The 25,128-nt window shown below is 46.9% G+C and overlaps 1 long non-coding RNA gene across 1 annotated transcript in view; it reads left to right on the forward strand.

The window, feature by feature from the left end:
* LOC143984980 (uncharacterized) overlaps positions 1 to 16,628 on the forward strand; it is a 50,228-nt gene extending 33,600 nt beyond the window's left edge. The window contains exons 3-4 of the long non-coding RNA XR_013275307.1: positions 8,574 to 8,670; positions 15,595 to 16,628. This is a non-coding gene — a long non-coding RNA (uncharacterized LOC143984980). The remainder of the gene's footprint in view (positions 1 to 8,573; positions 8,671 to 15,594) is intronic.
* The last annotated feature ends 8,500 nt before the right edge of the window (positions 16,629 to 25,128 follow it).

Genomic DNA, 25,128 nt, shown 5'->3' on the forward strand with positions numbered 1-25,128 from the left:
CGCCTCATGGCATCTCCAACACTGGATAGGGCCTGGTCTCTTTGGCAAGGAGTCCTTTTCAGAGCCCCTTAGCCACCCGGGACCATCACCAGTCTTTTGTCCCTGAGACACCACTTGAGCCCTTTTCCCTCCATCAGCACCCCTCCACACTCCCCCAATAGATGGAAGTCTCTTACCAGCTGACGGCACAGATCTGGCGCTCCGGGGAGGTGAAGATGCTGCAGGAACATCACGGAGGTAGTCCTCAGTCGCCTGGAACCTCTCCACAAGGTTGACAAGTTCGTTTGCATTCTTAGGATCACCTTGTCCCACCCAGCGTTGCAGGTCAGTAGGAAGCGCTCGGAGGTAGCGATCCATCACGACCTTCTCTAGGATTTGTGCAGGAGTAGAAGTATCTGGCTCCAACCACTTTCTTGCCAAATGGATTAGGTCATACATCTGGGACCTCGCTGATTTGTCCAGACTGTAGCTCCAGTTGCGTACCCTCCGGGCACGGACTGCAGTAGTAACTCCTAGTCGGGCAAGTATCTCCTCTTTTAGCCGAGTATAGTCCTTAACCTCTTGCTCACTGAGGTCATAGTAGGCCTTTTGGGGTTCACCTGTTAAATAGGGCGCAATTACCTCTGCCCACTCAGCGGCTGGTAACTTCTCTCGCTCAGCCACGCGCTCAAATACTGTTAGAAAGGCCTCAACATCGTCCTCAGCAGTCATCTTTTGCAGCGCTTTCTGCACAGTCCTTCTCCCAAAAAAAATCTCTGGAGCGGCTCCCATCACTGTGGGTGGATTAGCAACCACAGGCGCCTCTCGAATTGCTATCAGGTGCTCGATAAGTTGTTGTTGTGCAGCCATGGACTGTTCATGTCGTCTATTGGCCTCTGTCTGAGCCTGCTGTTGTTGCAAACTCACTTGCATAAACTGCTTCAGCATCTCCTCCATGTTGCTGGACTGTTCTTGGAGTGTAGTTGCAGCTTTCACCCAGGACATCAGCAGCTGTAGCCAAGTCTGTCCACACCGTTGCCCCTAGCAACCGTGTTGCCCGCTACCTCCACCAATTGTAAGGGATCTTCCCGGGGTAGGGTGTGTTTGGACACAGTTCACAGCAGACTTGGAATTTATAAAGCAGATCTTGGCGTTTATTCGTGGTACAAACAGTCCAGCAAACAAAATATACAGCAACACCGTGCTTTCTAAGTACAACAAAAATAAAAGTCCTAGCCCGGCTGGGCGCTTACTAACAGGTTCTGCTCACCTATCTGACACTTACAAACACAGCGTCTTTCACCTGGATATCGCAGGGTGAGTTTTAGCTCCAGCAGTGGCTGTGCTTGCAGCTTCCTCAAACACACAGACTGTTCGTTTCCCTGGCTGAGAGCAATCACCTGCAGACCCTGCAGAGCCTTTAGCTTCCCAGGCTAATTAGGATCAAAGCTCACCTGATCCCAAACCCAGAACTGGATCGGGGGATGTGGAATGACAGGTCCCTCTACCAAACCTACCTGCCATTCCATATAAACCCAGGCCCGGCAAAATTAAATAACAACTCAGCAGCATATCGCTGCTGAGAAACTGATCCATCCTGGATTTACCATCTCACACTGTGTAGCAACCTAGGTGAGATGTACACCCCCTCGATCACTTCTCCAGTGACATGTCTACAACACTTAACGGAATTTTTTTTACCAAAAACATGTAGCAGAATACATTTTGGCTTAAATTTATGACAAAATTTGATTTTATTGGATTTCTTTTCAAATAGAAAAAAGAAAATATTGTTTTTTTTCCCAAATTTCCGCTTTTTTTGCGCTTATATCGCAAAAAAAAAAAAAAACGGAGTCGTGAATAAATAACACCAAAATAAAGCTCTATTTGTGCGAACAAAATGATAACAATTTCATTTGGGTACAGTGTAGCATGACCGCGCAATTGTCACTGAAAGCGCTAGAGCGCTGAAAGCTGAAAATTGGGCTGGGAAGGAAGGGGGTGAAAGTGCCCTGTATTGAAGTGGTTAATTATAATACTAGAATTTAATAATGAGGTTTAATTATAATACAGGGGTTGACAAATTTGCTTTGAATTTAGGAGCCAGTTAAAAAAGTTAGGAGCCAGTTTTTTTTTTTTTTTTTTTTTAAGAGTGGTATTGATTGTCAGCTCCCGGGGTAAGGCCACTCATTTTCACCCCCTATCCCTAACTCACAATGGAGCACCCTGTCAATCACTCCATTGAAACGCTGTTATATCAGGGTTATGGGCTGACCAGAAAGAGAGTAAGGCTGGCAACAGATGGAACTGGCTGGCACTGGCAGGTGGCACTGGTTTGGACCTGGCAGGTGACACTAGTTTGGAACTGGCAGGTGACACTAGTTTGGAACTGGCAGGTGACACTGGTTTGGAACTGGCAGGTGGCACTGGTGGTGGCACTGATTGGCAGGTGGCACTGGTTTGGAAGTGGCAGGTGGCCCTGGTTGGCGGTGGCACTAGTTGTCACTGGCAGATGACACTGGTGATGGCACTGGTTGGTGTTGGCAGGTGGCACTGGTTGGCACTGATTGGCAGGTGGCACTGATTGTCACTGGCAGGTGGCACTGATTGGCGGTGGCACTGGTTGGTGGTTGCAGGTGGTATTGATTGGCGGTGGCACTGGTTGGCACTAGCAGGTGGCACTGATTGGTGGTGGCACTGACACTGGCAGGTGGCACTGATTGGTGGTGCCAGTGGTTGGCACTGGCAGATGCCACTGGTTGGCGCTGGCAGGTGGCACTGGCAGGTTTCACAGGGAGCACGCTGTTACTGAAACGTAACAGAGGAGCTGTCAGAATTGAGCTTAATGTTGGGGTGGGCGGGTCCCGGGTGAGTGGGACTCAGCAGCTATCAAACGCCAGCCAACAATATGGCTGCTTAAAGAGGGATTTCACCAAAAAAAAAAATATTAAAAGCCAGCAGCTATAAATACTACAGCTGCTGACTTTTAATAAATGGACACTCACCTGTCCCGGGGTCCAGCTATGCCGAGGCCGATCGATCACTCGGCTCTCGGCTGCTGCCGTCACCATTCTAGATGAGGGAATCAGGAAGTGAAGCGAATCGGCTTCACTTCCCGGTTCCCTACTGCGCATGCGCGAGTCGCGCAGTGCAGTAGGAATTGTCCGCGCTGTCACTGGGACCCGTGTGTGTCCCAGCAGACAGCGCGGCAGGACAGGAAGAGGCATAGACTCCCACGGGAGTCTATGCCCAGAAGTGGGTGTAAATACCTGTCTTTGACAGGTATCCCCACCCCCCTCCCCCCTGAAAGGTGCCAATTGTGACACCGGAGGGGGGGAGGGTTCTGATCAGCGGAGGTTCCACTTTAGGGTGGTACCCCGCTTTAAGAAAAGGGGCGGGGCCACATACACGTAGCGGCCCGCCCAGATTTCATTAGCTGGTGTTTGATAGTTGCTGGGTCCCGCCCATACCGGCCGGTTCCCGCCCACCCCGACATCGAGCTGAAATCTGACAGATCCTCCTCTCTCCATTGCTTGTCAGTTTCACAGACTTAGTGCGGTGCGGCAGAGTGTGGAGGAGGGAGGAGGACGGCAGTCGGTGTTAATGCTGCTGCATGTCTGGGGCATCAATAGTGAGTGGGCTGGTGACAGCTTAGGCGCCAGGTTGCGATTTCTGGTCGCATTGGCGACCTGGCGCCTGGGGTTTGTGGATCCCTGGCCTAGGCCATCTTTATGTGGAGCAACAATTCTTATCTTCAGATCCTCAGAGAGTTCTTTGCCATGAGGTGCCATGTTGTACTTCCAGTGACCAGTATGAGAGAGTGAGAGCGATAACACCAAATGTAACACACCTGCTCCCCATTCACACCTGAGACCTTGTAGCACTAACGAGTCACATGACACCGGGGGAGGGAAAATGGCTAATTGGGCCCAATTTGGACATTTTCACTTAGGGGGCGTACTGACTTTTGTTGCCAGTGGTTTAGACATTAATGGCTGTGTGTTGAGTTATTTTGAGGGGACAGGAAATGTACACTGTTATACAAGCTGTACACTCACTACTTTACATTGTAGACAAGTGTCATTTCTTCAGTGTTGTCACATGAAAAGAGAGAAGAAAATATTTACATAAATGTGACTGAGGGGTGTACTTACTTTTGTCAGATACTGTGAATTATATTTGGGTTCAGCACAATTGTCAGTTAAAGCAACACAGTGCCACATCGCAAAAAATGACCTGGTCGGGAATGGGGGTAAATCTTCCCGGAGTGGGTAAGGGTACTCTGGTAACAGCAGATCTACAGACGAGGAAACGGCCTTTGGTCTATTTTACCCCCCAGAGGTCTTTAGAGAAGCAAAACCACAAAACTCCATCTGACTGTCGGGATGAAGTGGAATGTATGGAATGGACAGTCAGTGTATTCCAGAACACACGCTCGCCCCCTGCTGTCCATTTCTGGTTCTTCACCCTTATTGGGCAGAGCTGGCTTTATCAATAAATGGTATAATGGCTCCACCTAGTGTACACAAAGTGTAATACACCCCATAATACCCCACAGGAAGATAAAGCATATTGTTAAAATCGGGTTCATTTATCCGGGAAATTTGTTTTTTATTCTTCTTTTATCCACCATTTTAAACAGTTGTTTCAGCTGCTTTTGGAAAAATGGAAAATCTGAAAAAAGGTCTATCTCCCATCTGATCAATGTTTATAAACAATGTTACTTTGTATTGCTCTATCTCCTCTCTGAGCAATGTTTATAAACAATGTCACTTTGTATCTTGTACTTCCTAGTCTTATCAATTTTTATAAACAATGTTACATTGTTTTCTCTATCTCCTGTCTGAGCATTGTTTATAAACAATGTTACTTTGTATCTCTGTCTGATCAATGTTTATAAACACTGTTTACACATACAGCATACAGATTGTATCTCTCCTCCCTCTATACAGTGAGTGTCGGCTCAGAGAACAATGAATATACAGTATACGGGGGGGGGGGGGGTGATTGTGGATAATAATTATTGATCGGCCTAACAGAGGTATGATCAGAGAAATGATTGGTGATAGTTGGGTGTCGTGTGATCAGGTGACCAGATACTGACACCTGATAGGTGGATAATTACTGACAGACGGGTGTTGGGTACAGGAAAAGAAAATTCAGTTTATTGGTAAATATATTGATAGGTGATATCTATAAGGAATGAATATCAATGGGCGGTTATTGATAAAAGAATGAAGATTGGTGATTACTGATAACCAGCAATGCCGAGTATTGATAATGAGGAGGTTATAATGGAAGACAAAGAGGTATTATAGAAATCAGAGGTGATTGCTGCTTATTGATCACTGATCGGGGGGGGGTGATAATCATGAAATACAAGCTGGTTATTGATCACTGATCAGGGGGGAGGGGTGATATTCATGAGATACGAGCTGGTTATTGCTCACTGATCGGAGGAAGGGGTGATAATCATGAGATGCGGGCTGCTTATTGATTACTGATGGGGGGGTGATAATCATGAAATACGGGCTGGTTATTGATCACTGATCGGGGGGTGATAATCATGAGATATGCGCTGGTTATTGATCACTGATCGGGGGGGAGGGGTGAAAATCATGAGATACGGGCTGCTTATTGATCAGTGATAAATGCTGGGATATCAGTATATCGTAGATCAGTGATGGCGAACCTTGGCACCCCAGATGTTTTGGAACTACATTTCCCATGATGCTCAACTACACTGCAGAGTGCAGGAGCATCATGGGAAATGTAGTTCAAAAACATCTGGGGTGCCAAGGTTCACCATCACTGTCGTAGATCAATAACAATGAATTATCAGACAGTGATCACCAAGTATTGGCAATGATGAGATATTGATTATTAGTCATGATATTGGCTGGTTACAATAGGTGAATATAAAAACAGAGTATAGGGTGATTATTGATCAGTGGTGGGGGTGATGTGATATAGATTGGTTATTGATTCCCTGCCCCATATAATGGATCATCCTATTCATACAGGGGTCAGTGGGGGGGTCGGTGATTTGGGGGGATGGGAGGTGATATACATTCAGGTGTCAGTGATATGGGGGAGGGGTGTTATATTGTGGGTATAATTTGGAGGTTATGGGGGGTAGTTGTTGTATTATCCGGGTTTCAGTGAGGGGGGAGGGGGTAATATTTGAGGTGATAGTGGGAGGGGGTATTTGGCGATAACGGGGGAGGGGGAATTTGGAGGTGATGGGGGAGGGGGGTATTTAGGGTGATAGGGGGAGGTGATGGGGGAGGGGGTATTTGGCTGTGATGGGGGGGGGAGAAGAGGGGGTACTTGGAGGTGATGGGGGAGGGGAGTATTTTGGGGTGATGGGGAAGAGAGGGGGTATTTGGAGGTGATGGGGGCAAGAGAAGGGGGTATTTGGCGGTGATGGGGGAAGAGAGGGGGTACTTGGAAGTGATGGGGGAGGGCGGTATTTGGAGGTGATGGGGGAGGAGAGGGGGGTATTTGGAGGTGATGGGGGAGGGGAAGAGAGGGGGTATTTGGGGGTGATGGGGGAGGGGGGTATTTGGCGGTGATAGGTGGAAGAGAGGGGGGTATTTGGAGGGGATGGGGGAGGGGGTATTTGGCGGTGATAGGTGGAAGAGAGGGGGGTATTTGGAGGTGATGGGGGGAAGAGAGGGGGTATTTGAAGGTGATGAGGAAGACGGGGTATTTGGCGGTGATGGGGGAGGGGGTAATAGTTGGAGGTGATGGGGGAGGGGGTAATAGTTGGAGGTGATGGGGGGTGTATGTGATGGGGGAGGGGGGTATTATCCAGGTTTCGGTGATGTCGGTAGAGATATGGGGGGAGGGGTGATATTGGGGTGTATGAAGGTCCCGGTGACGGAGGTGGGCTGTCCCCGGAGCTCCTCCCCCCCCTCTCTCCCTGGGGAAGCGGCTTGTTGTGTTGTATGGTGAGGTCCAGAGTCTGCGGACGAGTGCGGGGTGTAGCAAGATGGCCGCGATGGAACGTTACTTCCATTGCACTTTCTGAACTGAAGAACGCTGCGGTGTATAACGGAAGTGACGTTGCGTCGCCGCCATCTTTCTACACCCCACACTCCTCCACAGTAAGGATGCACTGAGAAGGGGAAAGCGGACATTTAGGTACGCCCATCGGAGTTTTCCATCTTACACTTATTTTTAACTGCAATCTGAAGTTTTATAGTAAAATACAGGACTTAGAACTCCGTCTGACTGTTTAGATGTCGAATTTTAAAAGCAGCGAACTTCTGTCAGATTAGGAAACCTGTGAGATCAGCAGGCTCGCCGCTGCTTTTAAAACTCAAATCTAAACAGTCAGACGGAGCTCTAAGTCCTGTATTTCCCTATATAAACTCAGATTACAGTTACAAAAAAGTGTAAGAGGCAAAACTGGTGGGTGTAACAAGATGTTCGCTTGCCCCCTTCTCACTCTATCCTGCCTGTGGGCGAGTGTAGGGTGTAGCAAGATGGGGCGGCGATGTAACATCTAACCTGACGAATCAACGGCTTTCTGATAGAAGACCTGTCACCATGGAGACGGGGTACAGGCCGCCGATTCTGGGAGTTGTAGTCCGCTCTGTAGTCTGCTGTGCGGGACAAATCCGGTGATTGGTTGCTAGAGGGGCTCAGTGTGACCCTCTCAGGGTTTATGCTGTGTGTGTGTGTGTGTGTGTGTGGGGGGGGGGGGGGTTATGGTGGTCCTCATCCCATATAGTACCCTCCCCCTCCGCCCATTCCTGTGTATGTGTATGTTGTCTCTGCCGGGTGTTTATCACCATCTGTGACCCCCTGAGGAGAATACACCTCCCTTCCTGTCCCGGAGACACCTCCATACAGTACAATACAACTATAGAACAGGCCCGAGGGTCTCCATCAGATTCTATTATTATGAGGGTCTGCATCAGATTCTATTATGAGGGTCCCCATCAGATTATCACTTTTATTTAAATCACAAAATATGTACACATCCCTTGTGATAGAAATAAGGGATGACAGGTACTCTTTAGGGAGACATCGGGGGGGGGGGGGTGGTCTATAAGACCCCCAAATCTCTCCTTTGCCTTGGAAAACATGAGATAATAAAGAATAAAAAATGATCTGATGATTTCCCAAAAATAAAAAATGTCAGTACATTTGCCAGAACTGGAAGTGATGTCATGGCGTTGCTTCCAGCCTCCCAGAATCATAGAGATGCCTGGGAACCATCTGGTCCACGACCAGCTCTATATTATATAAATCTGGCTTCCCGATGGCATGGGAGAGCTCAAAAGTTGCCATTGGGAGGGGGGAGGTGGGGAATGTTCCCTCCCAGTGCCTGTAAAAGACATCCAGCAGTTAATCAGTCACTAGGATGGCTTTTACAACACAGGAAGTCACATCTTGAAAAAAGTAAATCCCGGTATGAAGCCTGTAGCTCCGCCCATCATCCCGGTATGACCACTGAAAGTCCAGGACGTCTATCCATTAGGAAGGGGTTAAAGAGAAATTCCTCCCTTATTATAAATAAGGCAACAAAGGCCTCTGGAGACGTGATTAGTAATTGCTTTTTTTTCTCTTTTTTTTCTCTATAGTCGTATCACAGCGGCCATTTTTACTCCTGGAACATGTGACGGGAAGTACCCCGGAAGAATGAGGCCGGGGGGAGCAACACTCAGAATACCAGTAATTGTAAGTGAAAGGAAACAATGTTTTTATATTGAAATGTGGAGCTGCATGGGGGGGAGGGGGTGGAGTCCACCTTAAAGCTTTGAAATTGCGCACCCTCGTGGAATGGCGACAAACTACAGTACCTAAAACATGTCCATAGGCGATCCTTTTTTAGTGTTACAGAGGAGGTCTATAGGGGTAGAATTATTGCTCTCACTCTGATGATCGAGGCGATGCCTCACGGCGATTCTGAATGCAGTCATTTTTTATTATATTTTAATTGGCGCCATTGGTGGCCGAGTAATCCGGAAGTGACATCACTTCCGGGATTTTACATCGCAGACCCGATCAGAGCCGAATACGGCTTCCTTAGGGTCTTAGCCTAGCCGGCTGATGGGCGCCGAATGGTGGCTCGGGTCTCCCGGTGGGACTAGGGTGACCACATTTCCAAACTGCCATTTAGGGACCCACCCCCCACTCCCTTCCTAAAAATCAGCTTGTGCTGTAACCAATCACGGCACAGCTGGGGTGGTGGGTGCGAGCTTTACCCAGAAGCACCGATCACTCCCCTCAAAAAATGGCCACCGCATCGCCACTTTACTCACTGACAGTACTTGTCCTGGCCGGCCCAGACCCGCTTTACCTCGTTCCAATGCTGGAGGGGGTGGGGATTGTGGCTCTCTAGACATTCCCGGCCAGGACAAGTACTGTCAGTGAGTAAAGCAGCGATGTGGCGGCCTTTTTTTGGGGGGCATCAGATCAGCCCTGGGGGTGGGTGGCTGTGTCAGTTTCAATCCAGGGCACTGTATTGTCCTAGAATGAAGGTACCCGGGAAAGACCCGGGCAATCCGGGTCACCCTAGGTGGAACGGGAAGAGCGGCGGAAGGCGGGGCGGTAGTGTAGGGGGGGGTCCCTCTCGCTCCTTCAGAATGACAGCCGATCGGCTTTTAGCCACATTGGTTGTTATCACTAAAAAGCTGACCGCCCGCCGGGGCCGGGGCGATGCCCGCAGCTGCATATCATCCCGGTATATTTCTGGTCGCTTACCCGTCCAGGGATCCCGCGGTGCCCTCACCCAGGCAGGTGCTGGCGCCGCCATTATGACTAAGGGAAACCTGCAGTAAAGCCTTGCGGCTTCACAGGCGGTTTGCTACCGAACATGCGTGGAGCACGCTGCACTCTGTGAATGGAAATGGGAGAAAGTAAGGGTGGGCGGACTTCCGGATCAGTTTGCTGTGGCGAAACCAAGTGTCCCCCCAAAAAAGGTGCCGAATGTAACAACAGAGAAATCGCACTGCGTTTATGCGATCTGCTGCGAGTGCCAGTTAAAACGTTAACAACACCCCAAAAGCGGTGCCGTTTGAGCCGTTTGAAACGATCGCACTCCATTAGGCCACTTTGGGTTTTTGTTCAGTTTTTTTTGTGTTTTCTTTTTTTGTCTTTGTTTTTTTTTTTTCAGTTCTTTTGTGTTTCTTTATTTTTTTGTTTTGTTTTTTCTGGGTTTTTTTTTTTTTTTTTTTTTAAATACAGTCTTTATTTAACCCCTTCCTGCCGAGCGTACGCATATCTGCGTACTCGGCTTCCGGGGGGTATACCAGGATGATGCCCGCACCTGCAGGTATCATCTTGGTACCGTTTTTTACAGCAGGCGATCGGCTATCCAGCCATAACAACCGAAGTGGCTAAAAGCCGCTCGGCTGTTATGCCGGAGGAGCGGGAGGGGACGTCCCACCCCCTCCCGCCACCTCTCGCCGCTGTTACCGGTGCTCCCGCTCGATCGGGAGCACCGATTCACAATCGGATGCTTCCGGGTGCTGGGGAGGAACTGAAATGATGGCGCATTCCAGTCTCCTAATGGTAAACACGGAAGCCACGTCATGACGTCACTTCCCGTTTACACGGCTGCCAATGGCACCAGTTTAAAAAAAATGTACAGTATTCAGAATCGCTGTTTTCGGCGATCTGAATACTTTGAAGTGTAAAGGAGGGATAAATAAACTCCATAAAGAGTACCTGTCACCACCTATTACTGTCACAAGGGGTGTTTACATTCCTTGTGACAGCAATAAAATCGAATTTTTTATTTTTTTTAAAAAACAATTTATTAATTTTAAAATTAAAAAAAAAAAAAATTGAAAGCGCCCGCCGTCCCCGCGAGCTCGCAAAGCAAAGGAAACTCATACGGAAGTCGCGCCCGCATATGTAAACGGTGTTCAAATCACACATGTGAGGTATCGCCGCGATCGTCAGAGTGAGAGCAATAATTCTAGCACTAGACCTCCTCTGTAACGCTAACCTGGTAACCGTAACAATTTTTTAAAGCGTCGCCTATTGAGATTTTTAGGTACCGAAGTTTGTCATCATTCCACGAGTGCGTGCAATTATAAAGTGTGACATGTTTGGTATCTATTTACTCGGCGTAACATTATCTTTCACATTATGCAAAAATTGGGCTAATTTTCCTGTTTCGTTTTTTTTAAATTCATGAAAGTGTCCCTTTTCCCATAAAGTTGCGTTTAAAACACCACTGCGCAAATACCGTGTGACATAAAATATTGCAACAATCGCCTTTTTATTCTCTAGAGTCTCTGCTAAAAATATATATATAATATATATAATGTTTGGGGGTTCCAAGTAATTTTCTAGCAAAAAATATGGATTTTAACCTTAAATACCAAATGCCAAAAATGGGCTTAGTCATGAAAGGGTTAATATTGTCCAATTGTTTATTTTTTATTGTAAATAAATCAATAGAAGGAAATGATTCTAAGGCCTTGATAAATCAGAGGATTGGTCACTGTTATCCTCTGCGGCTCCCCATAGACGGGGCCTTTTTTCGGACCCCTAAACCTTACGATGATTCAGAGGAAGGCGAAAACCCCCCCCTTCCTTCCTTGGTCAGATTGTCTCCAAAGGGGGGCGGGGGACAAAATTCCTTCCTGACCCCACGAAGGCGATCGGATTGTCCCTGAATCATCAGTCTAGAGTGCCCCATTCATCTCCCTGTGCAGAATGTAGAGCCGGGACCCCGATATCAAAGGGGAGTCCCCATCCAGAAATGCGAAGAAGTCGGAACATTTATTGTTCCCGCGTCAAGACAATACAATATAACATCCATTTTATCATTTACAGAGGAAATCACATAAAGTAGAACATTGTGCTGACAGCCATTGACTTCCCTTCCCTTCCTCTTGGTGTTTTTTTTGTTGGGGGGAGGGGCAGGTACCTAGTTGTGATAGGTGCCCACTTCCACCTCCCCTAGGATAACCTAGACGTTCCATGCCCCCCCCCCCCCTTGCACGCAGTCCCATTGATGGGTTATGGGTAGAGGTCGACCGATATATCGGCCGATATTTGCCGTTTTTTAAATAATCGGCATCGGCCGATTGTGCTGATAAAAAGCCGATTCTACAGCGGGACTTTGAAATGACTTCTGTAAGTACCGGTTCACACTGCAGGCGATGCGAGGCGACACCGACTTGCCTCGCCGCGACCTGCGGTGACCTCAGCGGCGACTTGCAGATGACTTCTGTATAGAAGTCAATGCAAGTCGCCCCGAGGTCGCCCAAAAGTAGTACAGGAACCTTTTTTCTGAGTCGGAGCGACTCGAGTCGCTCCTCTCAGAACGGTTCCATTGTACAGAATGGGGGCGACTTGTCAGGTCGAGGCGAGGCAAGTTGTGTCGCCTCGCATCGCCGCAGTGTGAACCGGCTCTTAGAAGTCAGTGTAAGTTGCCTGAGTCGTCATAGCAACACTTTCCTCCTCTCTGGGCAGACTGCCAAGAAAAGAACTAAATGATACAATGTTTACACTTCAATGAATGAAATCATCTCTGTGTGTAGAAGTTCTCAGTTTAACCATTTAAAGACTAAATCTTTTCTGACACTTGTTGCTTACAAGTAAAAATCCTGTATTTTCTGCCAGAAAATCACTTAGACCCCCCAAAAATTATATATATTTTTTAGCAGAGATCCTAGGGAATAAAATAGCGGTTGTTGCAATATTTTATGTCACACGGCATTTGCACAGAGGTCTTTCAAATGCATTTTTTTGGGAAAAAAATACACCATTTAAAAAATAAAAATAAAATAAAAACAGTAAAGTTAGCCCATTTTTTTATTTTTTATATTTTTGTCCAAAAGTTTTGACTACCCGTTTTTATTTAATATATAGTTTTTTTTTTTTTTTTTTTTTTTTATCTAGATCATACATACATGATTGATTGGAGGTTTGTTTTGTTTAATAAATGTTTAAGTGTAAGAAATTTTCTGTATCACTTATGAAGGCTGCTTTCACACTGGAGCGGACAGGCGTTGATGGTAAAACGCAAGTTTTAGCGGCTCTTTACCATCATTTTAGCGGTGCTATTTGGCTGCTAGTGGGGCACATATAACCCAGCTAGCGGCCAAGGAAGAGGTTAAATGCGCCCATGAAGCACCGCTGCCAAATCGCATTGCATGTGCTTTGGCAGTGGTGCCCATTCATATCAATGGGCAGGAGTGGTGGAGGAGCGGTATACACCACTCCAAACGTGCTGCTTGCAGGACTTTTTTTTTAAGATCCTGCCAGCGCATCGCCTCAGTGTGAAAGCACTCTGTCTTTCACACAGACTGCAGGGGAGCCATTTTGCAGGCACTTTACAGGCACTATTTTTAGCCCAAAAGCGCCTAAAAAAAACGCCCCAGTGGGAAAGGTGTGTTAGATCAAGGGGGATTAAAAATAAATAAATAAAATAAAATCGGCCTAACATGTCGGCCCAAAAAAATCGGCATCATATATCGGCTATCGGCCGCCATGATTTCTAAATATCGGCATCGGCCAGAGAAAAACCCATATCGGTCGACCTCTAGTACTTATAGGTGGCATTGGTGGGCACTGAGAGGTGGCACTAATGGGTGACACTGAAGGGCATTGATAGGTGGCACTAAAGGGCACTAATAGGTGGCACAGATGAGGTGGCACTGGTGGGTAGTTATAGGTGGCATTGGTGGGCACTGAGAGGTGGCACTGATGACTGACACTGAAGGGCATTGATCGGTGGCACAGATAGCTGGCACTGATAGGTGGCAGTGATGGGCACTGATGGGTGACAGTGATGAGCACGAATCGGCACTGGTAGGTGACACTGATAGGCAGCACTGCTAGGTGGCACTCATGAGGCACTGATTGGCACCAATGTGGGCATTGATAGGTGGCACTGATTGCTGGCACTGATTCATGGCACTGGCAGGTGGCACTGGTTGGCACAGATGAGGCGGCTTTGCTTCTTCCTCTTCGGGACCGATGTCCCTTGCACAGAAGCCGGTGATCGGCTGTCAGCGTGAGGAGAAAAAAAAACGATTACCGATCTTCTGATTACATCACATGATCAGATGTCATTGGCTGACAGCTGATCACATGGTAGGGGGCCAAGATCGACCCCTTACTCCGATCTGTGATCAGCCGAGTCTCATTGACTCTGTGATCACAGCGCGCCCTGCAGGTGGAAAGGGGAGGACGTCTATTGACGGCCTCCTGGCAAAGCAGGTGCATCTTGCCCTCCCTCGACTTCCTGCCCATTATTTAGAGCAGGGTTCTGCAATTAGCGGACCTCCAGCTGTTGCAAAACTACAAATCCCATCATGCCTCTGCCTCTGGGTGTCATGCTTGTGGCTGTCAGAGTCTTTCTATGCTTTATGGGAATTGTAGTTCTGCAACAGCTGGAGGTCCGCTAATTGCATATTCCTGATTTAGAGGATCGGATCGTTTCCCCCATTACCGATGTCTCCTGTAAACGGGCAAACAACCAGAAAGCGGCAGGGGGGGCAACTCTCTTGCTGCCCATAAAAATGATCCAGTGGCAAATCCGCCGCGCTGGGGCCACTTTTATTGGACACCGGATTGGCTTCTGTTTAAAATTAATACCGGGGTTATGACGGCTAGCTGTTGCTGTAACCTCCCCCCCTCGGTATTGCGGTAATGCGGTATATATACAGTGGGCGTTCCTGGAAGTGCCTATACAGGGCTCTGATAGTTGGACTGACAATCACTCGGCCATGCAACAATGAAGTTTATATCATTTTATAGACAGATGGAGCTCTCGTATGGGGGTGGAGGAGGGGGCATTTTTTACTATATTAATATAATGAATACATTTTTTTTAACTAACAAAGCTTCCGGGTAGAAGATGTGAGACGTTCCCGAAGGTGAACTTATCCTTTAACCCTTTCGCTACCAGAGACAATTTTGTGGGATTTTTTTTTTTTTTTTTACACAAGCCCTATGACCCCTATGACCCAGAGCATCCTGTCACCCTGTGACCCCTATGACTGCAGAACAGCCCGTGTCACCCCTATGACCCAGAGCATCCTGTCGTCCTGTGACCCCAGAGTATCATGTGTCACCCTGTGACCCCTAAGCATCCTATGCCACCCTGCGAGCCCTATGACCCCAGAGTATCCTGTGTCACCTTGTGAAACCAGAGTGTCCTTTGTCACCCTGTGACCCCTATGACTCCAGAACATCCTGTGTAACCCCTATGACCCCAGAGTATCCTGTGTAACCCTGTGACCCCAGAAAACCCTTTGTCACCCTATGACTCTGAGCCCCCTGTGTCACCCGGTGACCCCCATAAATGTAGTGTGCATTGTGTCCTCCAGTGATTGTTTTGGGTGCCCGCTGCTCGGGGATTTCTCCAAAAACAGGTTTGGACGTTTATAATTCAATGCCGGATTTTTACCACAATTTTTATTTTTCAGAATTGGGTCCCCACATTTCATTACAAATAAACTTTTAGATTTGGATTTATCAGTCATAAAATATTTTCTTTATAACAATCGTCCTTCTCGGATATTTTTAGCGATGGTTTGAGATCTGTAAATCAGTAGTTCATTCCCATTGTGCCAGGGGTCCTAGTACACTGGCCGAGGTCCCAGAGATGACCGTTTCTTATTTTCTCATTCATAGCCGTAGTTGACTTGCGGACGCCTGAAGGTGAAGGACCGGTTCCCCCAGCCGGGGGTTGGGGCCGTCGTTGGCGCCCTGTCCGTAGTCAGCCTGAGGAAAAGGAACAGCTGCAGATCTCTGCAAGAAGATGAAACGGGGACCATAGATGAGAACGGCAACGTCTGCATGGAACAGGCAAGAGACAGACAACAGTATACGGGGGGGGGGCTGATTTACTAAGACTGGACAGTGCACAATACAGTGGTGGCCGGTCCATGAGAGGCCCCTCCCCTCCCAAAGTTCAGCCCCGCCCCCTCAAACTTCATACAAGGATTTTGGTGTCATTGGTTCCCAAAAAGTGTCAGTTAGTGTCTAATTTGTCCTCCACAATGTCGCAGTCCCGCTATGAATTGCTGATCGCTGCCATTACTAGTAAAAACAAAAACTCAATAAAAAGGCCATAAAAATATCCCATAGTCTATAGACGCCAAAACATTTGTGCAAACCAATCAATATACACTGAAATGATTGATAAAGAAATTAGATTTTTTTTCCTGTTTTTTTTATTGGATATTTTATACCAGAAAGTAAAAAAATTATTGTTTTTTTTTTTTCAAAATTGTGGGTGTTTTTTGTTTATAGTGCAAAATATAAAAACCGCAGAGGTGATCAAATACCACCAAAATAAATCTTGATTTGTGGGGAAAAAAACAAAGGACATTCATTTTATTCGGGTGCAATGTTGCACGACCGCGCAATTGTCAGAGCGCCATATCGCAAAAAAATTATCTGGTCATGGGGGGGCTAAAACCTTCTGGGGCTGAAGTGGTTAAGCTTTGACAAAAATAAACCTGGAAGATGACTGGTTTCCATGCAGAGCTTCACCAGATTTTGCACTTCTCAGTTTTAATAAGTCAATCCCAATGTATAGATTGATGTGACCAGAAATCAATATTATATATATAAATGGGGTCCAGTGCTTAGCAGATCCCCACCCCCCAGACTGTTTACTTACCAACACCCCATGTGCACCTTTCCCCATATGCAGACTAATGAGAAACTATACATTTCTATAAATAAATAATAATAAATAATATATTAATAAGTAATAATAATATAATAATATATTTATTATTTAAATTATTATTATTAATAAAAAAAATAAATAAATATATATATATATATATATAGATTATTAATAATAAACTATATATATATATATATATATATATATATATATTATTATTATTACTATTATTATTAATATCATTTATATATATATATATATATATATATATATATATATATATATTTAAAAATTATATGTTATTAATATAATAATAATAAATAAACTATAAATATAAAGGGCCCTTCTGTCCTTTCTGTATTGAACTATACTGTAATTATTCTGTCCCCTCCCCTTTACACTGTAAATCGCTGTGTAAACTGTTGGCGCTAAATAAATCGTGTATAATAATAATAATAATAATAATAAATAAAATGTTACATTACTAAAAACAATATATACAATGCTATCCTGTGTTATTTGCCATGTTTACTTCTTTCTGCAACTAGTGTAATTCTTGTGGCCAAAAAACAGATGAAACGCGCCAGTCCAAGCTGTAACCACTGTTGGCAGTGGTGGTGAAGTGGCCCTATAAGAAAAAAGGCATTTTTGCTTTGTCTTGCATTGGGACTTAAGCGAGGCCATAAAACGTGTGATAAGTACCACAGACACGTCTACCATACAACCTCCTTTATTCCAGTCCCGATCTCAGGCCTCATTCACACATGTGTGGCAAGGGGTTGGTAAAAACAGGCTGTCCATTCTCATTTTCTTACCAGCAGCCACTCGGGATTATAAACCTTGAGGCGGTCCCTACATTTGGCAGGCGGTGCCGCTTACCAAGGACATCCTTTGGAGTCAATGGGACCGTTCCGCAACCACATGCCATAGGCTTGGCTGGCAGTCGTGGCTTCAATAGAAAATCCTCAGGATTGTAAGAAAAATAAAAAAAAGTAAATTCAGGAGGTGGCATTACTGCCCTCTGAACATCTGTAAACTGGCTCAAAACCACCTCTGAAAAGTGATCCACCATTTGTGTGAATGAAGCCTTAAGGAGCAACATCACCTCGCCAAAACCCCCCACCCATCTTTCCTCTTCTGAGCAGCCATTTTTAAATATCCCGCACATGCAGAGAGGTGCCGTAGGGGCGCCGCCCCCCCATCTCCATATGCCGCCACCCCCCCATCTCCATATGCCGCCACCCCCCCATCTCCATATGCCGCCACCCCCCCAATCTCCATATGCCACCCCTCCAATCTCCATATGCCGCCGCCCCCCCTAATCTCCATATTCTGCCCCCCAATCTCCATATTCCGCTCCCCCTAATCTCCATGTATGGTGCTGGACACTTCGATTTCTACTACTGTTTTTTTTTTTTTGAAGCACACGATTAAAGCCCGAGACTGTAATTGGCTTCAAAGAAGGGTGGGCTCGGGGCGCAGAGCCCACCCACTTGCGTAATCAATAATAATATTCGCTACTGTCTTCCGGCTTCTCCTCCCGGCCAATCAGGACAGGAGGTGGGTCTTAACACCGGATTGGCGGGGGGTTGATTGACGCCCCTCCCCCCCAAAAAATGTAGCACTGGCCCCATTGCGCAGGATCTTTGCCAGGTGTTGGGGACCTGCAGGCTGTCTCCTGTACTCCTAATGGGGATTCTGTATAGAAGGGGTCTCGGCGCCATCTAGTGGCAGATGGTTAATATTACAGACTTCATTTTATTATACACCATGTCCTGCCGGAACCCCCCGGAGGTTTTGTGTAAACGGATGGATACGTTTGATTATTCTGTATGTATATAATGTAAGTGACGTCTCCCTTGCTGGTGATTTTATTTATTTTTTGTGTGAGATCGGCATGGTTTTACAGCCGACATGATTGTATTGGGATACAGAGCCTTGAAAAAGTATTCATACCCCTTGACATTCCCCACATCTTGTCATGTTACAACCAAAACCATAAATGTATTTTATTGGGATTTTCTGTGATGGACCAAAACAAAGTGTCACATAATTGTGAAGTGGAAGGAAAATGGTAAATGATACAAATAAATATGTGAAAAGTGTGGGGGGGGGGGGGCATTTGTATGGCGCCCCCTGGGGTCAATACTTTGTAGAACCCCCTTTCTCTACAAGTCTTTTTGGGGGTGTCTCTACCAGCTTTGCACATCTAGAGAGGACATTTCTGCCCATTCTTCTTTGTAAAATATCTCAAGCTCTGTCAGATTGGATGGAGAGCGTCTGTGATCAGCGATTTACAAGTCTTGCCACAGATTCTCAATGGGATTTAGGTCTGGACTGTGACTGGGCCATTCTAACACAGGAATATGCTTTGATGTAAACCATTCCATTGTAGCTCTGGCCGTCGGAGCCGCAAGCCGATTGGCTGAACTTCAAGCCGATTGGCCGAACTTCAAGCCGATTGGCCGAACTTCAAGCCGATTGGCCGAACATCAAGTCGCAAGCCGATTGGCCGAACATCAAGTCGCAAGCCAATTGGCCGAACTTCAAGTCGCAAGCCGATTGGCCAAACTTCAAGTCGCAAGCCGATTGGCCAAACTTCAAGTCGCAAGCCGATTGGCCGAACTTCAAGTCGCAAGCCGATTGGCCGAACTTCAAGCCGCAAGCCGATTGGCCGAACATCAAGTCGCAAGCCGATTGGCCGAACATCAAGTCGCAAGCCGATTGGCCGAACATCAAGTCGCAAGCTGATTGACTGATCATCAAGTCCCCTAATGTTATATATGTTTTTTTAGCAAAGACCCTAGAGAATACAGTGGCGGTCGTTGCAACTTTGTATCTCGTGCGGTATTTGCGCATCAATTTTTCAAACAAGTTTTCTTTTTTAAACAGTTTTTTGCTAAACAAAATACAAACAAAAAAAACAATAAAGTTAGCCCATTTTTTTCCGCATAATGTAAAGATGAAGTTATGCTGAGTAAATAGATACCTAACATGTCACGTCGCAAGCCGATTGGCCGAACTTCAAGTCGCAAGCCGATTGGCCGAACTTCAAGTCGCAAGCCGATTGGCCAAGCAAGCCGATTAGCCGAACATCAAGTCGCAAGCCGATTGGCCAAATTTCAAGTCGCAAGCCGATTGGCTGAACATCAAGTCGCCAAACATCATATATGTTTTTTTTTAGCAAAGACCCTAGAGAATACAATGGTGGTCATTGCAACTTTGTATCTCGTGCGGTATTAAAGTATTAAAAACTCTGTTACCACAACAATGCGATTGATCACCGAACGTTTGTGAGTAATTTCATTTGTTTTTCGAATAAAACCTCTTTCCATACATGCTATACCATCGATATGCTTCTTCCTTGTTACATATAACGTGGCACGCTACACCAACGGAGGAACGGGGGTCTCCCAGGACAACAGCTGATTAAAGCCAGAGAGCAGCACAGTGGCTTATACTGTGGAGGCTGATCCACCCCGGATGGGGTAAAACCTCTGGTGAGAGCAATCACATTCGCATTCACTGTGCACTGGGAGCAGCGTTTGCAGACACAGTTTTGAAGACACTCACAGAAGATTTTTCACTGTTCATCATATTATTATTTCTCACTTGTTATTATTCACATGCTATTTAGGATGTGGCACTCAGTACACTGCTTATGAAAAAGTGGGATTTTCACTAATCAATATTTTCTGAATTTGATATTAGTTTGATATAAATTAATTTTTAGGAATACTTTTTCCAATTGCTTTTTATATTTTATGCTCAAATTTCACTTGGGACTTTGCATGGTTGTCACTTGCATTTCATTACCAATCATAGTAACTGTATGTTTATTGATGGTTTGTTTTGTATAATAAGGTTAGCACTTTCACGGTATTTACACAGGTGCATGTGGTTTTCCTTTTTAAAAAACCACTAGAGATTACTGGTTGTCATAAATAGAATTGTTTATATTTTTTTATCACTTACCAGCACGCTGGAAAATTTATATAAATTATATATTTTTTTATAAAACCTAAATTTTGCCTTTCACCATTTAATATTACAATTTAAAGGTATAGCGCCAAGCATTTCCACCCACAATAGGGTGGGAAATTAAATAGAGGCTGCTCATACCATAAATATACCAATTTGCTCCATAGCGCAACCTCCCCCCATCTTTGCTTTTGTAGTCACATGACTACCCTGCAGGAGGATAAATTGGCCAATCCCTCTTCCCCATTTTCCCCATACCCCCCCCCCCCCCCCCCCCCGGATTTTTCTTATTCAGTTATTCGGGTTATTCTTATTTTCTTACCCTGGCCATTGGTTGTCGGGGTCTGGGTCTTACTTTTTTCACAGGTGAATGGGTAGGGGTACATTTTACCCCATACTCATTCACATAGGGTGGGGGGCCAGGATCCGTGGGCCCCCTTATAAGGGGGCTCATGGATTCCGATAAGCCCCCTGCCCGCAGACCCAGACAACCAACAGCCGGGGTTGTCAGGAAGAGGCCCTTGTCCTCATCAATATGGGGACAAGGTGCTTTGGGGTGAGGGGGCTGCGTGCCCCCCTTCCCCAAGGCACCCTCCATGTTGAGCCTGGTACGGCTCAGGAGAGGGGGCTCGCTCATCCCCACCCCCTTTCCTGGCCGGCCGGGTAGCGTGCTCGGATAAGGGTCTGATATGGACCGGGGGGGACCCCCATGCCGATTTTTCACCGTAGGGATTCCCCTTTAAGTCCATACCAGGTGACGAGGCCAGCGACGCCTCCTTCGCTGGTCCCGGCTACCTGGAGACAAAATGAGCGGACTTTCCTCTGCGTGTGTGGGTGAGTCCGTTCATTTCAAAAGTACGGCGTATTAGTCCGCCGTAAAAGTACCATGTGTGGGCAGGTAGCTCGTTTGCAAAGTTCAGCGGACAGTCCGCCGGATAGTCTGCTATGTGTGTACGCGGCATTAGTGTCAAAGTCAATATTGAAGAACTTGCTTACTTTCACTGCATCCAGAGAATAGCCATTCGCAGCTGGATGATCACTCAGGTTGGACAGCCCCTCTCTCACAAGGCCTAGCAGCCAACAAGGTGCTTAACTTAGGAACAAGTCTCTGCCACAGACGTTGTTGTAGAACACGTAGGGAAACTAAACTTGTAGAACACTAGTAGGATACCTGGATCTTTCGGCCAGCTTGGCAAAATCCACAAGACCGGATTCTCTTGGGTACTTCAGCCCTTCCAGGCTCTTACTAAGAAACCAACCTGTACATGGCCTTCTTCGGAAGAGTCCTCCCCTGGAATGCTTGAAGTCACTGGGTCTCTCCCAAACTGGAGACGGCACCCAAACACCTCAGAATCCTCCTTTAATTTCCTTGCCTCGGGCTAGCCAGCCCCGAGACAACAAGATCGGGTGGATCTGCACCCCAGGCCATAGCCTTCCCGGGGGCTGGTCAGGAGGACCATGAAGTCAGTGCATCCTTCTGGACCGGAACCCCGAACCACGTGACGTCCGCATCTTAAATACCCTCTCCCAGAAAGCACAGCGAGAGCGTCACTCCCACTGGGTGGGCTCCAAGAGATTAACTTAGGCACCCAACCAGACCATAGTTCAATGCCTGCCAGAAGAGACAGTGCCCCATGTGGCCAGGCTGAACATCTCACAGTCCAGTCAGACTGATGCTGAAATCCAAATTTAGACAATTGTACCCAAACCAAACTGCATTTCAGGTGTAACCTTAATTTTGAAAAACACGTAGCGCGTGCTCTTCAGGAGCCGGCGCTACACATACCATGTGCATTGGCGCACTATGCCGTTAAGTGGACTATTTATAGCAGGGTTGCCCAACCTTTTGAAGAGCGAGGGCCACCTAAGCGACTTGGTAACCGGCTGCGGGCCGCAATGAGCAGAGCGGGTGCATGACAGCCAACTCTACTTACTTTTTTCGTGGATCGGATTGGAGTTAGGCGTTTGTAAACAGACACAAGTCCATTTACATCTGCTACTCTTTAGAGGTGAATGGAGGTTTCAATTGGGTCGGACAGACCGTGTGAAAAGGGGGCCCTATGGCTCAGTGCAGGTAACCCTTAGGTGCACTTCTCTGCACCTGCGGACCAGTTTGAAAGCAGGCTTCACCACCATTTCTCCTCTGCGTGTCTGTTTGGCCCTGCTGTAGACTAACTGGTGAAAAAGAACAAGGGCCTGTAACATAATGGATAATAAAGGGCATGTAGCCCTGCAGACCAGTCCGACACACCGGAGCCCCGGGAAAGTGAATGCCCCTCCCGCCGCTGGCTCCTGATGTGACTCCTCCCACACAGGGGCCAGTGAATGTCACTTCAGCTCTGAGGGGTTCATGCTGGGACTAGTAGTCCTTCACTTTGGGGGGGTTACATCCCCCAAAAGTGAAGGACTACAAGTCCCACCATAAACCCCTCATATCTAAGGACGTGATTCCCCCCCAAATTGAAGGACTATAGGTCCCAGCATGGACCAATGAGAATTAAGGGTGTGACCCCATAGATTTCTCATGCTAATCCTGGGACCTGTAGTTCTCCAGTAATTAGTGGGGGTCACATCTTCTGGGACCTGTAGTCCGTCATCTTTTGGGTGGGGTCACATCCCAGCATGAACCCTGCCCTTAAATCTAAGAATGTGTCCTCTTCCATCCTTTGGAGGGTGTAATCTCATCTGTCAGTGTCCTCTCCTCTTCTGTGGACCCCTTATCTGCCTACCTTCCCCTTATCAGTCCCAGCTCCAAGCTACTGGGAGCTCCTGTAAAGTGCTGGCAGTTCAGCACAGAATGGCTGGGGGAGATCTGACTGTGGATTTTAGCCTGATCTGTCCATGGTGAGTGCTTTGGATTTACTTGCCTTTCTATAAAACTCATCTCTCCTTTGTGCACTTCTGCATGCTGCTGGCTGGACGATGCAGGGAGGAGGTGGGTGGAGCTAATCAGTAGACGTGGAGAAGGAGGAAGTTAAATCCCCCCCCGCTGTGAATGCTGGGGTCTCTGCCTCTCTCCTCCTCATGATGTCACTGGTTGCTAGACACCAGGCGGACAGCGGCTAGCAACCATTTGGGCACTCAGCCGGTGGCTCATGTAAAAGGGGGTCTCGCCAGCCAGGGGGTCCACCACAGGCTGTCAGTGAGTGACATCAGCGATATGAGGGATATTTTAGGGGGCATCAGATCGGTCCAGGGCCAAGGAGCAATTCTGGGACACTGTATTGTCCTGGAATGAGGGTGCCCGAGACCCGGGACAGAGTTACCAATTGCGGGAATGTCCCGCTGAATCAGAGATGGTTGGAAGGCATGTGTCACGTATCAGATAAGACCAGAACTGTGTGGACTGCAACAGAGGGAACCCAAACGTGTATAAGTGAAATATGATTTATTTAAGGAAGTGAATAATATGAATACAACCACACAGTGCAATAAACCAACCAACAAAGACCCCCAAACAACAACAGACAGATATGTACAATAAATGGGAAATGCAAGTACCGTAAACGATAGGCAGGCCAGGGTCATACACAGAGGATCAGCAAATGGGGTAAGGAACACAGGACAGGGAGAGGATGGATGGATCAGACTTCAGGACAGGAATAATGGTAACAGGTGGGACAGGGTTGGGACCAGGACAGGGAAACAGGATCAGAGCCACGGGTCACAGGTTCAGGGTACAGGAACAGGTTCAGGATCGCAAGCAGCAGGTCAGGGCACAAGGAACAATACCGAGGCAAACATATGACTGCTTGCCAGCTATTTATAGGCCTGTGATTGGCCTCAAGTGACACCTGATTGCAGGAGGTGCTGCCTGCTCCATACTGCCAGGATCCATCCGCTGGTGGACGCCAGTACTGCGGCCCAAAGATGATATAGCATCAGCAGGGAAAAGCTCTCCTGACAGCTCAAAACTGACAGGAGACACCTGCTGGTGGACCTCAGTACTGCACGCCAAGAGACAGATATTATCAGCGGATGGAACATTTCCTGACAGCATGCTTCTACCTTCTTTTATCTGGCCCTTTTCTACATCAAACTGCAGGTCCTTATTCTCCTTCATGTTGCAGGACTTTATTTTTTTTTTTTTACAGGCCCTTCTTCTTCATGTAGCAGGTCCCTCTTCTTCGTCATGTAGCAGGTCCCTCTTCTTCGTCATGTAGCAGGTCCCTCTTCTTCTTCATGTAGCAGGTCCCTCTTCTTCATGTAGCAGGTCCCTCTTCTTCTTCATGTTCCAGGCCTTTCTTCTTTTTCATGTTGCAGGCCGCTCCTCTTCTTCATGTTGCAGTTCGCTTTTCTTCATGTTGCAGGTCCCTCTTGTTCCTCATGTTCCAGGCCTTTCTTTTTTGTAATGTTTCAGGCCTTTCTTTTTCTTTACGTTGCAGGTCCCTCTTCTTCTTCGTGTTGCAGACCTTTCTTCTTTATGTTGCAGGTCCCTTTTGTTCCTCATGTTCCAGGCCTTTCTTTTTCACCATGTTCCAGGCCTTTCTTCTTCATGTTGCAGACCTTTCTCCTTTACGTTGCAGTTCTTCTTCTTTATGTTGCAG

The sequence above is a fragment of the Lithobates pipiens genome, unplaced genomic scaffold, assembly GCF_037356315.1.
Source record: "Lithobates pipiens isolate NorthernLeopardFrog02 unplaced genomic scaffold, aLitPip1_a1.2 Scaffold_1, whole genome shotgun sequence".
NCBI classification, from domain to species: Eukaryota; Metazoa; Chordata; class Amphibia; order Anura; family Ranidae; genus Lithobates; species Lithobates pipiens.